We start from the raw sequence: 12,205 nt of genomic DNA, 5'->3' as shown, positions 1-12,205 counted from the left end.
CATATTGCAACCCTCGTCGTCCCATAGCCGTCACCGGCAGCGCACTCTGCCGCCAGTAACGCATTAGCGGATTACGCAGTTTTAAAATGGAGGGAGGGCTGAGTTGGCCTGCTCTGGTTCCTGATAAGGCCTTCTCTCCCAGGCTGGCAGGCTTGTACAGGGAAGAATTACCACTCTGCATTCCAGCTGGCACCAGAGCCCCTGTGTACGCACTGCAGCCTATCCACGGGCAGGCAGGGGGCGTGGCCCCACCAAAGGGGCCCCCACTGGGAGGAGGCAGAGCGAGCCAGCAAATCACAAAGAGCTGAAAGACTGGCCGGACCAAGGGAAGAGCGGTCACTTTTTTTTTTTACAGTACGCAGTTTACAGTATGTAGTATACAGTTTACAGTATACAGTTTACAGTACACAGTTTACAGTATGCAGTTTGCAGTTCACATCTCAACAGCCACAGCTTTCCCTGCAGATGAAAAAAGCTCAAGCTAGGTTCTGAAACAGCTGGTTGCAGGTTGACTAGTTCAGGCCAGCTCCCAGTTCAACATGTTTTTTCTGGTCGACCAGTTTAGGCCAGCTCCCAGCTTGACATGGTTTGACCAGCTCAAGCTATATTTTTAAATAAGCTCATACCCAACTAGACCAGCTTCATGACCAGCTTGGCCATGCTAGTTGACCAGCTTATACCCAGCTAGACCCAGCTATAGCTGGCATAGCTATATTTTACAGCAGGGTTGCTATTTCTATGTATATTTCTGTATAAATCTTTCACAAAAAAACAATGGAAAGGAAAAATTAGTGTGTCTTTATTTATGAAGCTTATTGAGATACAACTGTTCAGGTTTTACCCCTGACTTCTGCAATCACACTTTCCATTTTTGGAACACATACTGATGTATAAAAACCCCACCGCCTTTAATTGGACCAACAAATCCCTGTTCCACCTCTCCCTCTCTGTTCCCAATGAGAGGATTGTGGGAAATATGCGTCTGATCCTCCGTGTCCCTCCCTGCATCTGTGAAAACAGCCGCTGACCGGCTGGAGATCCCGCGCAGGTCTCCGGCTCAATAACAAACAGATGACAGCGCTCAGACTGGGCGTCTGACGCTTCTATTAGCGGACCAGAACAAAGCGGGGCCCGGGTCCCGGGAGGGGCAGGGCACAGCATTGCCGGATTCTCCCGGCTTTAGCACCGACCGGCTCCCCGGCGGGATTCTCAGCTGCACCGCGGCAGGCTGGGAACTGAACTAATGTTGTCCAGGTTTGGACGGCGGGGCGGGACCCCTGGCAGTCCTGTATGGCGAGAAAGAGCTCCTATAACATCTGACACCACCGATCAGGAATTTCTCCATGTTTGGACCTCAGTTTTCTTTCGGCCGAGATGAAATCGAGAGTGATATTCTGACAAGTGTTTAAATCACAAATATACTTTAGCATCTATTAAGCGGCCTTATAGAAACAGTGACTGTTTTTAAATTACCCACTTAACAAGTGAACAAGATGCTTCCCCAGAGAGACTGCAACACATCTCTTTTCCAGTTTCTCAGCTAAATTACAGCATCTGCAGTGTCCAAATTTACATTACCTTCACTGTCATAGTAGAGGTGAATCAGATGTACGTATTTTGCAAATGCACAGTTAGCTCTTTGAATGGATTTTGTTTTTCTTCCCAAAGTTGACAGTTGCATTTATTGGTCACACTTTACAATAAGGTTCATGAATTGGCATTCACGAATGTAGTTGAATAAATGATGATGACAAATACATTAATCAAGCATGAAATTAACTTTACATTAGTTAATACATTTGTTAACAACTGATGTATTTGTTACATTATATTTATACATCAATTTATAATTAGTTAACCAGTCACAAATACATTAACTGACCTTTTCATTCCAATATGAATTGGCAATAACTAGTGCAGTTAGTGAATTAATGATGTACAAATACATTAACAGAGCTGTACAGATTAACTTCTCAGTAATTAGTTAAGAACTACATTTGTTCATGAAACCTTATTGTAAAGTGTTACCCATTCATTAAAGAAATCTGCTATTATGTGACTGTGAATGTCATAAGACATTATAAAAGTGATTTTAATTTGTTATTACTCTATTCATTGCCATTATTACATACTACATCAGCATTTCGTTACCCACCTGACAATATGACCACCACCGGATGATATATTGTAAGTCATTAGAATATCTGGAAAAGGTTTATACATCTAGAAATGTATTATATTATCTGGCAGGTTATTACATTGTCTGGTTATTACAATATCCAGTGTAATTACAGTGTAATTGTCTGGTGTTATTACAAGGCCGAATGATCCCTGTTTCAAAGTTGTGTTGAACTAAAGGGTAGAGCCCCTGTGAGCTCAGCAGAGGGAACAGAATCAGTAAACAGGCCTGTATGTGAGACACAGGGAGAATGTGAAGAGGGAACAGAATCAGTCAACAGACATGTCTGTGAGACACAGGGAGGATGTGATGGGGGAACAGAATCAGTAAACAGGCCTGTCTGTGAGACACAGGGAGAATGTGAAGAGGGAACAGAATCAGTAAACAGGCCTGTCTGTGAGACACAGGGAGAATGTGATGGGGGATTGTGTGTTACGCCTGTTGAGTAAAACTGCTGTCATTCGAGTGGTTCCTGGGGGACCCAGAGACTTCACCAGCGCCAGCTGTGGCTGACATCACAGCCATGACTGTGCCTCGTTCCCTGTCCCACAGGCCCCGGGTGTGATGTCACTTCCTGTATTACTAACGTGTCAGTCTCGAGGGGGAAGGGCGGGGCCTTACTGTGCTGTTGAGGCATTCTCATCATTGTCCCACCCTCTCCCAGTACAAGTATGCAGAGACGCTGAGAGCGGGATTATGGAGCGTTCCAGGAACAGTCCTGACTGGAGAACAGACAGTGAGAGGGTGCAGATGCTACACACCCTCAGGGATCACACAGACCCTACACACACTCAGAGGTCTGGGGTCACACAGACGCCTCACACCCTCAGGGATCACACAGACCCTACACACCCTTAGAGGTCACAGAGACGCTACACACATTCAGAGGTCAGGGGTCACAGAGACTCTACACACAATCAGAGGTCAGGGGTCACAGAGACGCTACACACATTCAGAGGTCAGAGGTCACAGAGACTAGAGAGGAGAGGAGAAACAGGGATGACATTTCCGTGTTTCTTATCCATTGTTAAACAATGACTGGCAAATCAATAGCACGGTGATGATGTAAATTCCACTGCTTTATCTCAAAATTCCACTCTGGGATTACCTGGAAAGTGAAACCTGGAGCAGCTCTACTGAAATAAGACTTTTTTTGTGTGTGTGTGGAACAAACTGAATACCTTCCCTGGAAACAGACCAAAACATGGCTCTCAGATCTCAGAACGGTGCAAAGCTGCAGCTTTAAGTCAGGGCTGTATCACAGCCGTTAACTCTGCACACTTTAAAAATAAACAAACGGAGTTAGCCTTGCCTTGCACGTTCCCGGGTCAAACTCATGCCGTGCGCTCTGGCACTCTGGAGTACAGGCTGAGGCAGGGCAGGCACAGCGTGCTGTTAGCCCCCCCCCCCCCAGACAGAGGCCGTGCCAGCACACATCCAGCCTCTCTGTCGGGTCTGTGCAAAAGAGCTAACGGCCACGGGTCAGGAGGGAGCCAGATTAGAGTGCTCCCTAAAATGCTGCTCGTGAAAGGCTAAAGATGATAACGCTGGCCGCCCTCCAGGAGCACCGTCCCAGTTGCGCTGCCAGCTCCCAGAATGCCTTGCTGCAGCAGGGGGGACAGGGGGCTCATTCCAATCGCTTATTTTTCTCCGCTTTTTTCTTTCACGTTTTTCTGCTCCTGGCTCCACCCATCGGGGGAGACTAGAGAAAGAGGCAAGAAAATGAATTAGGCAAATGGAATGCCATTAAGAACTTCAGATGTCAGGTGGAAGCCACGTCAGTTACAGACGTGGCAGGTGGGAAGAGATGGATCCACAGGTCAGATACAGACGTGGCAGATGGGGAGAGGTGGACCAATTTATACACCAGGCTTTCTGAAAAAATACTTCCGCAAAGGATGCGCTCATGTTTTCTTGCACAAAGAAAAGTTTGGGAGTTACTAACTTCTACTTCCAGCTCCTAGAAAGAACATTTAAGGGGTTGGAATGTCCATGAAGGGCTTTACTTTCCTTGTTCTCTCCCTCTGTATCCACATCGTGTGCGAGTGCTGTTTACCTGTGACTGCTGCAGCCAAGCGCTCTGTGACACTGCACTGAAAAACAGGGACACTTTGCTTTGCTCTGCTCCAAAGAAAAACTATTTTATTTTTGTGATCGAAATGTTAGAGATAACAGTGTAAGGATAGGTTTCCTTGTGTGGTGGTATTTACTTTACCTGGCTGTTCCATTCTTAAGGCTTAATAATAATTTAATAGTAATAACTTGTTATTTAGCTCATGCTTTTATCCAGAGCGACTTACAGTTGGTTAGAGTAAGCAGGGGACAATCCCCCCAGGAGCAAAGTGGGTTAAGGCCTTGCTCAAGGGCCCATCAGCTGGGGGGATTTTATCACGGCTACACCGGGGCTTAAGCCACCAACCTTCCAGGTCCCAGACAGACTGCCCCTAAATAACATCTTCTCCCTCAGAAGAAGCTGTTCCTTCCAGACAAACCTTTGCCAGCTCCCAAGAAAACCTATTTTCATTTTGTGATAGAAATGTTGTGGAGATAAGGGTGTAAGGGTAGGTTTTGTTGTGTAGTGGTAATGCTGATCTTCTCTTTATGGTAATCTTTGACACATCTATGCATAGAGGCTGGAGAGTGATCTTGATCTGTTAGACCAGGGATCGGCAACCCTGGTCCTGGAGAGCCGCAGGGTGTGCTGGTTTTTGTTTTCGGCTTAATACCAGCAACTGATTCATACCCAATAAACCAGGTGAGGCCAGTTAACTGAGTAATCGACTGCTTTAATTGATCAATTAAGTGCTGAGTAACAACAAAAGCTAGCACACCCCGTGGCTCTCCAGGACTAGGGTTGCTGACCCCTGTGTTAGACAGTTGAAAAGATTTCTTCACAATTTAAAATATTCTTTGGTCAGACCATATTGTAGTCTTCCGTGGTCTAAGGTTGTTTGCTATTGCTGAGCTTACCAGTGTGTTCTTGCTTCTTAGCAATGTTCCAAACAGCTGAACACACAGCTGAACACACCCGATATTATAGCTACGTGTCTGATTAATTAATTCTGATTGTTGGCCTCATGGTGTCCTGTTTTACTGGCATTGACACTTATTTGCTCCTCATGTCGAGATACAACAGCAACAGACTCCAAAAACAAATGCCACACCTAGAACAACTCTAGACCTTTTATTGGCTTTCATATGCATGAACTAATGATGCAATGACGCACAGCTATGGCCAAGAGACAGCTGAGCTGCCCATTTATGTTGCTCCCATAAAATTGAGGAGGCTATGTACATACAGTACTGTGAAAAAATGCTGTAAAGTAAGAATGCTTTCAAAAATAGAAATGTTAATAGTTTATTTTTTAGCAATTAACAACATGCAAAGTGAATTTTGTTAATTTTGTTAATGAACAGAAGAAAACTCTAAATCAAATCAATATTTGGTGTGACCACCCTTTGCCTTCAAACCAGCATCAATTATTCTAGGTACACTTGCACAAAGTCAGGGATTTTGTAGGCATATAGGTAGGTGTGTGATTAACTAATTATACCAAACAGGAGCTAATGATCATCAATTTAATATGTAGGTTGAAACACAATCATTAACGGAAACTCTGCTTCCAAGGTGAGGTTGCTTAAGACAGTTTAATGTCAGAAGTCATAGACCATAGCAAGACTGACCACAGCAACAAGACACAAGGTAGTTATACTGCATCAGCAAAGTCTCTCAGGCAGAAATTTCAAGGCAGACAGGGGTTTCCAGATGCGCTGTCCAAACTCTGTTCAAGAAGCACAAAGAAACGGGCAACGTTGAGGACTGTAGATGCAGTGGTCTGCCAAGGAAACTTAATGCAGCAGATGAGACACATCATGTTTACCTTCACAATCAGAAGATGTCCAGCAGTGCCATCAGCTCAGAATTGACAGAAACCAGTGGGACCCATCTACTGTGCGGAGAAGTCTGGTCAGAAGTGGTCTTCATGGAAGAATTGCAGCCAAAAAGCCATACCTCCGACGTGGAAACAAGGCCAATCGACTCAATTATGCACAAAAACACAGGAACTGGGGTGTAGAAAAATGGCAGCAGGTTCTCTGGACTGATGAGTCAAAATGTGAAATATCTATCTGTAGCAGAAGGCAGTTTGTTCGCCGAAGGACTTGAGAGCGGTAGAAGAATGTGTGTCAGCAGGCAACAATGAAGCATGGTGGAGGCTCCTGGGGGATGCATTTCTGCAAATGGGAATTTGGTCAGAATTAACGGTCTCCTCAATGCAGAGAAGTACAGGCAGATACTTACTATTATGCAATACCATCAGGGAGGCATCTGATTGGCCCCAAATTTATTCTGCAGCAAGACAACGACCCCAAACATACAGCCAATGTCATTAAGAACTATCTTCAGCATAAAGAAGAACAAAGAGTCCTGGAAGTGATGGTATGGCCCCCACAGAGCCCTGATCTCAACATCATCGAGTCTGTCTAGGATTACATGAAACAGACAGAAGCATTTGAGGCTGCTTAAATCCACAGAAGAACTGTGGCTCCAAGATGTTTGGAACAACCTACCTGTATATTCATAAACTGTATATCTAGAAGAATTGATGCTGGTTTGAAGGCAAAGTGTGGTCACACAAAATATAGATTTTATTTAGATTTTTCTTCTGTTCATTCACTTCTTCTGATCATGCATTTTGTTAATTGATAAAAAGAAACTATTAACATTTCTATTTTTGAACGCATTCTTATTTTGCAGCATTTTTTAACACCTGCCTAAAACTTTTGCACAGTACTGTACACTCACTGAGTACTTTATTAGGAACATTTTAACTTTATTACACCGACTTATTCATGTGATTATCTAATCAGCCAATCGTGTTGCAGCAGTGCAATGCATACAATCATGTAGATACGGAGCTTCAGTTAATGTTCACATCAACCATCAGAATGGGGAAGAAATGTGATCTAAGTCACTTTGGAATGATTGTTGGTGCCAGACAGGGTGGTTTGAGTGTCTCAGAAACTGCTGATTACCTGGGATTTTCACAACAGTCTCTAGAGTCCAGTGAGAAGCAGCTAATGAGAAAGGTCAGAGGAGAAGGGGCAGAATGGTTGAAGGTGACAGTAATGCAAATAACAATGCGTTACAACAGCATTGTATCTCTGAACACACAACATGTCAAAGTAGACAGCAACAGACGACTTAATAAGTCTGAAAAATACATTTAATAAATACCTAATAAAGTGGTCACTGAGTGTAAATAGGGGGCTGTAATTATGGATGTAAATACCCTCCAATTAAAGCTGCCAGATGGTGTTGGACCTCGTATTCAGTGTTTAATTTCAAATCCAATGTGCTGTAGTACAGAGCCAAAACAACAAACATTGTGTCACTGTCCAAATACTTACTTGTTCTCCACTTTTGTAACTCGTTAAGGATAACAGTCTAAGTGATTGGAATGTAATGTATAAATACAGCATAACGTCTCCTGTTATGATAAAAGTTTTTTTCTCTTCTCTGATTTCAAGTGTAGATGTTTGCATCGTTACCCGAAGTGGACCGGGATTCCCTACGGTTTTGTGGTTAGAGCGCACAGAAAAGTAAACATGGCACTCCGTGTGCTTAAAAAGCTGAAATACGGAGATTTGAGCCGGCTGGTGGAATGCTGTTGACCAGCGATACCTTGCCGTTGCCGTGGTAACTGCTTAACACAGCAGGTTAATTTGTGGCAAAAGGCTACGGATGCAGCAGGCGCCCGGGAATTTCCATTCTCTCGCGCAACGGGGAGGGTTAACAGCGCTGCGTTCCTTTCTCCTGGCCCCGACTCTGACAGACTCAAACTGCCCTGTTTTTCACTCCCCAGGAGAGAACACAGTTCAGCACCTAACCGTGAAATGGAAAACCAAAATCACCCACAGCACAATAGCTATGGAAACAGTAACCATTCACTGTGGCAAATTAACCTTCTGTGGACTTTTAATATTCAGTGGAGATTTGATGCTGATAATAGCATAGATATGTACACTCAGGTAAAACTAGAGACGATTTGATTTTGATCACACATGCACATTTACACAGATTTAAACCCAATATGATTTGATACAGTAGATGCACATCCACATTATTACAGTACCTGCAAAACAACAGAGTTTATTTGCTAACTGTAGCCTACGTCAGTTCTCCTCCAAGGTATCACTGGGAGATTACGTATATATATATATATTACATATATATATATATATATATATATATATATATATATATATATATGCATAAATATTAACATTACTGAGTATAGAAGCATAAAAAAGCAGAGTGCTTACTTTCCTCAAATTACACAAATAAAAGAAGTGACAGATTTAAACTGACTCATTGTGAATTGTCCTGAAAATCAGATGGCGATGGCACTACAACCAACAGCATGAGCCCCTCTGGGGAAGCAACACAGTGGAAGGCACACATCTCTAACCCCAGGCACCAAAACACAGGAACTTTGAGCTTTTGAACAGGTAAAGGGATAGTTGTGTGTGCCCCCCTCTGTGTGCCGTTTTGTTTTGGATACACTGGCTGAGTGGAGGTTTTGGCGACAGATGAAACCGTGCACCTCGAAGCAGAGACAAACCCGGAGACAAATTACCCATCCTGCAGCGGGTCAGTGACTCCCTTTTGTACTGCACGGCGTTTGGACTCCAGGCCTGTCGAGATACTGAGCTGACGCGATGACACTCTGCAGTCAGATTCCAGGAAGAGGGAAGCTGGCTGCAACTCCATGAATGTGCCTTTCAAGTGCCAGCCTGACCTCTTTTCCCTGCTGGGAGGCTCAGAGCCACATTCCCGGGAATAATGATTATTTTATTAACGCCACATAATACCGTTCTGGTCCCAAAATCAACATATACCCTCTCGAAGAAAGGGAAGTCTTAGTATGTTTATCATAAATGCTGGCCTTGGCTGAAGTTGTATTTCTTGTGCTATTGTGCTGTTTTTTAAGGTAGAAGAGAAGATTTCCTTGAATTGAAAGAACAACCCCCATGCTTTACGTCAAAATCCAGCTTGTTACAACAAAATGCTTAATGACCTGAGAAGGGACGCAAATGTTTCACACATTGTTATAAAATATATTTCCTTCTGAATTGCTAAGTAAAATGGGCTATTCCAAAGATTGTTTGGAGGAACAACGTCATTTGATTAAAAAGTTGATTGGAGAGGGGAAAATGTATAAAGAAGTGCAGCAAATTATAGGATGCTCAGCTAAAATGATCACAAATGCTTTAAAATGGCAACGAAAACCTGAAATACATGGAAGAAAACAAGCAAATACTGTTAAAACGGATTGAAAAATAGTCAGAATGGCAAAGATTCAGCCATTCATCAGCTCCAGAAAGATCGAAGATGATCTACAAATACCTGTATGTTACAGTCAGAAGACTTTTGATCGAAGCTAAGCTATCAGCAAGAAGCCCCCGTAAAGCACCACTGTTGAAAAAAAGGCATGTGCAGTATCGGTTAAAATTTGCCAACGAACACATCAATTGGTCCAGAATCTGTAGACTGATGAGAGTAAAATTGTTCTTTTCAGGACTAGTGGTCGTCAAAAGTAAGTCAGACGACCCCCAGGTACTTAATTCAAGCCACAGTACACTGTGAAGACAATGAAGCATGGTGGCGCAAAAAATCATGGTATGGGGATGTTTTTCATCCTGCGGTGCTGGGTTCGTATACCAGGGATCATGGATAAGTTTGAATACATCAAAATACTTGAAGCAATTATATTGCCTTATGCCGAAGAGGAAAGGGTTTGAGTTTGAAGAGAAAAATGTTGACACTGCCATTTTTTTTAACAGATTAATATTCCTTTTCTTTGCTTCCTGTAAAAGAATAATGCAGACTTGATAAAATTTGTTAATGCTTTGATTTGGAATTGAATGTGTAATGTTTACACTACATTTGAAATATATGTATATTTCCACCTACTGTTTTTAAACAATGCAAGAAATTGATCAATTGTACACCTGTGGAACAAAGTAGAAGTCTTTTAAAAAGATGTATAGCAATTGCTCATTACTCTGTCAGCTGACGCTGTGCAGATCCAGGCCTGGACCATTTTTCATGCATTTCAACATTGAGCTATTTTGCATTTCAGTGGCCAAACGGGAAGAGTGTGAGCCGGTTTAAATGTTTTCTCGTGATTGAATGGCTGTTTATCTGTGGCTATCAGCTGCATATACACTCAGTGATCACTTTATTAGGTATACCTGTACACCCACATGCTAATACAAATTTCAAATCAGCCAATCATGTGGCAGCAACTCAATGCATAAAAGTTTGCAGACATGGTCAAGAGGTTCAGCTGTTTCTCAGACCAAATGTCTGGGGAAATGAGTGGGGAAGAAATGTGATCCAAGTGACTTTGACTGTGGAATGATTGTTTGTGCCAGACAGGGTGGTTTGAGTATCCCAGAAACTGCTGATCTCCTGTGATTTCCACAACAGTCTCTAGAGTGGTGCAAAAAACAAAAGCATCCAGTGAGCAGCAGTTCTGCGGGCAAAAACATTTTGTTAATGAGAGGTCAGAGGAGAAGGGCCAGAATGGTCAAAGCTAACAGAAAGGTGACAGTAACGCAAATAACCACACATTACAACAGTGGTAGAAGAGCATCATAACATGTCATAACATGTCAAACTTATGTATATAAGTTAGTGGGGGCCTACTACACTTCCTAGTAGTTCAGAAGGCTGTTATCATCTATTCACATGATTGATCAAAAATATGAATACAAGAAGACTCCAGATCCAGTATAACGCCTATTCAATAAGATTCCCATCCCGATCTAATGCACCCGTTTCTAACGTTATCACTCCACGAATGAGCATTTACTGGATCTGGAGTCTTCTTAGATTTGTATCATTGATCAACCATGTGAATAGCAGGCCCCTACTAACCCATATTGAAGTATATGAGGCTTAAATGTCAGGTGAGGTGTTCAGCTGTTTACATCTGGGCTGTGCAACAGATAGTCTGAACCATAATTCCACACAACTACAGGGAATCATCATTCTATACTCTCAGCAAAAGGGTTCTTTGGCTTGTCTCCATAGAGGAACCCTTTTTTCTTTACCAGTTCTTCATGGAACCCCACAGGGGAAATGCGTCCTGCATTCTGCCATCACAAGGGTACGCCTCTGTCAGTGCAGGGGGAGTAACCTGAATCATGCTGTGCAGCAGTGGCCTTGACTCCTGGTGCTGGAGAGCCGTGGGGTATGTGTACAGTGAAGAGCCACGGGGTATGTGTACAGTGAAGAGCCACGGGGTATGTGTACAGTGAAGAGCCACGGGGTATGTGTACAGTGAAGAGCCACAGGGTATGTGTACAGTGAAGAGCCACAGGGTATGTGTACAGTGAAGAGCCACAGGGTATGTGTACAGTGAAGAGCCACGGGGTATGTGTACAGTGAAGAGCCACGGGGTATGTGTACAGTGAAGAGCCACGGGGTATGTGTACAGTGAAGAGCCACAGGGTATGTGTACAGTGAAGAGCCACGGGGTATGTGTACAGTGAAGTCGCCAGCGCTAGCACTGGGGTACACTCGTGTCACAACCTTCATTCACACCTCTGGGGGCTAATGGCTAACGGCAGATTGCTTTCAGCGGATAGCCGCCCTAATTGCAGAGTAGGCCGGGACCACCCAGCTCAATTTGAAAGTGTCCCAGCTTATGATCCTTGACCTCGAGGGCCACCGGGTCTGTTCTGCTGAGAGTCCCATAGCTTCCCCCAGCCTTGTTCATCTGAGAACACTTAGCCACCACTCTCACTGACTGAGGGGGGGGGGGGGGGGGTACCCTTCCCTGGGCCAGAATGCTGAATCACGAGGGGGGGATTGGGAAGGGGACATCGCTGGAGATTTCTCTGAGATCTTCAGTGGCATTGGCTCCATTCAGCTCCATAACTCTCATTCCCCCAGTCCTCTGAAGGTCCCTGTGGCGCGGTTCCATGACACAATCCTTTGTCACACTACTTGCGATT

The sequence above is a fragment of the Conger conger genome, chromosome 17, assembly GCF_963514075.1.
Source record: "Conger conger chromosome 17, fConCon1.1, whole genome shotgun sequence".
NCBI classification, from domain to species: Eukaryota; Metazoa; Chordata; class Actinopteri; order Anguilliformes; family Congridae; genus Conger; species Conger conger.
The sequence above is the reverse complement of the archived record's forward strand: the minus strand, read 5'-3'. Positions refer to the sequence as shown.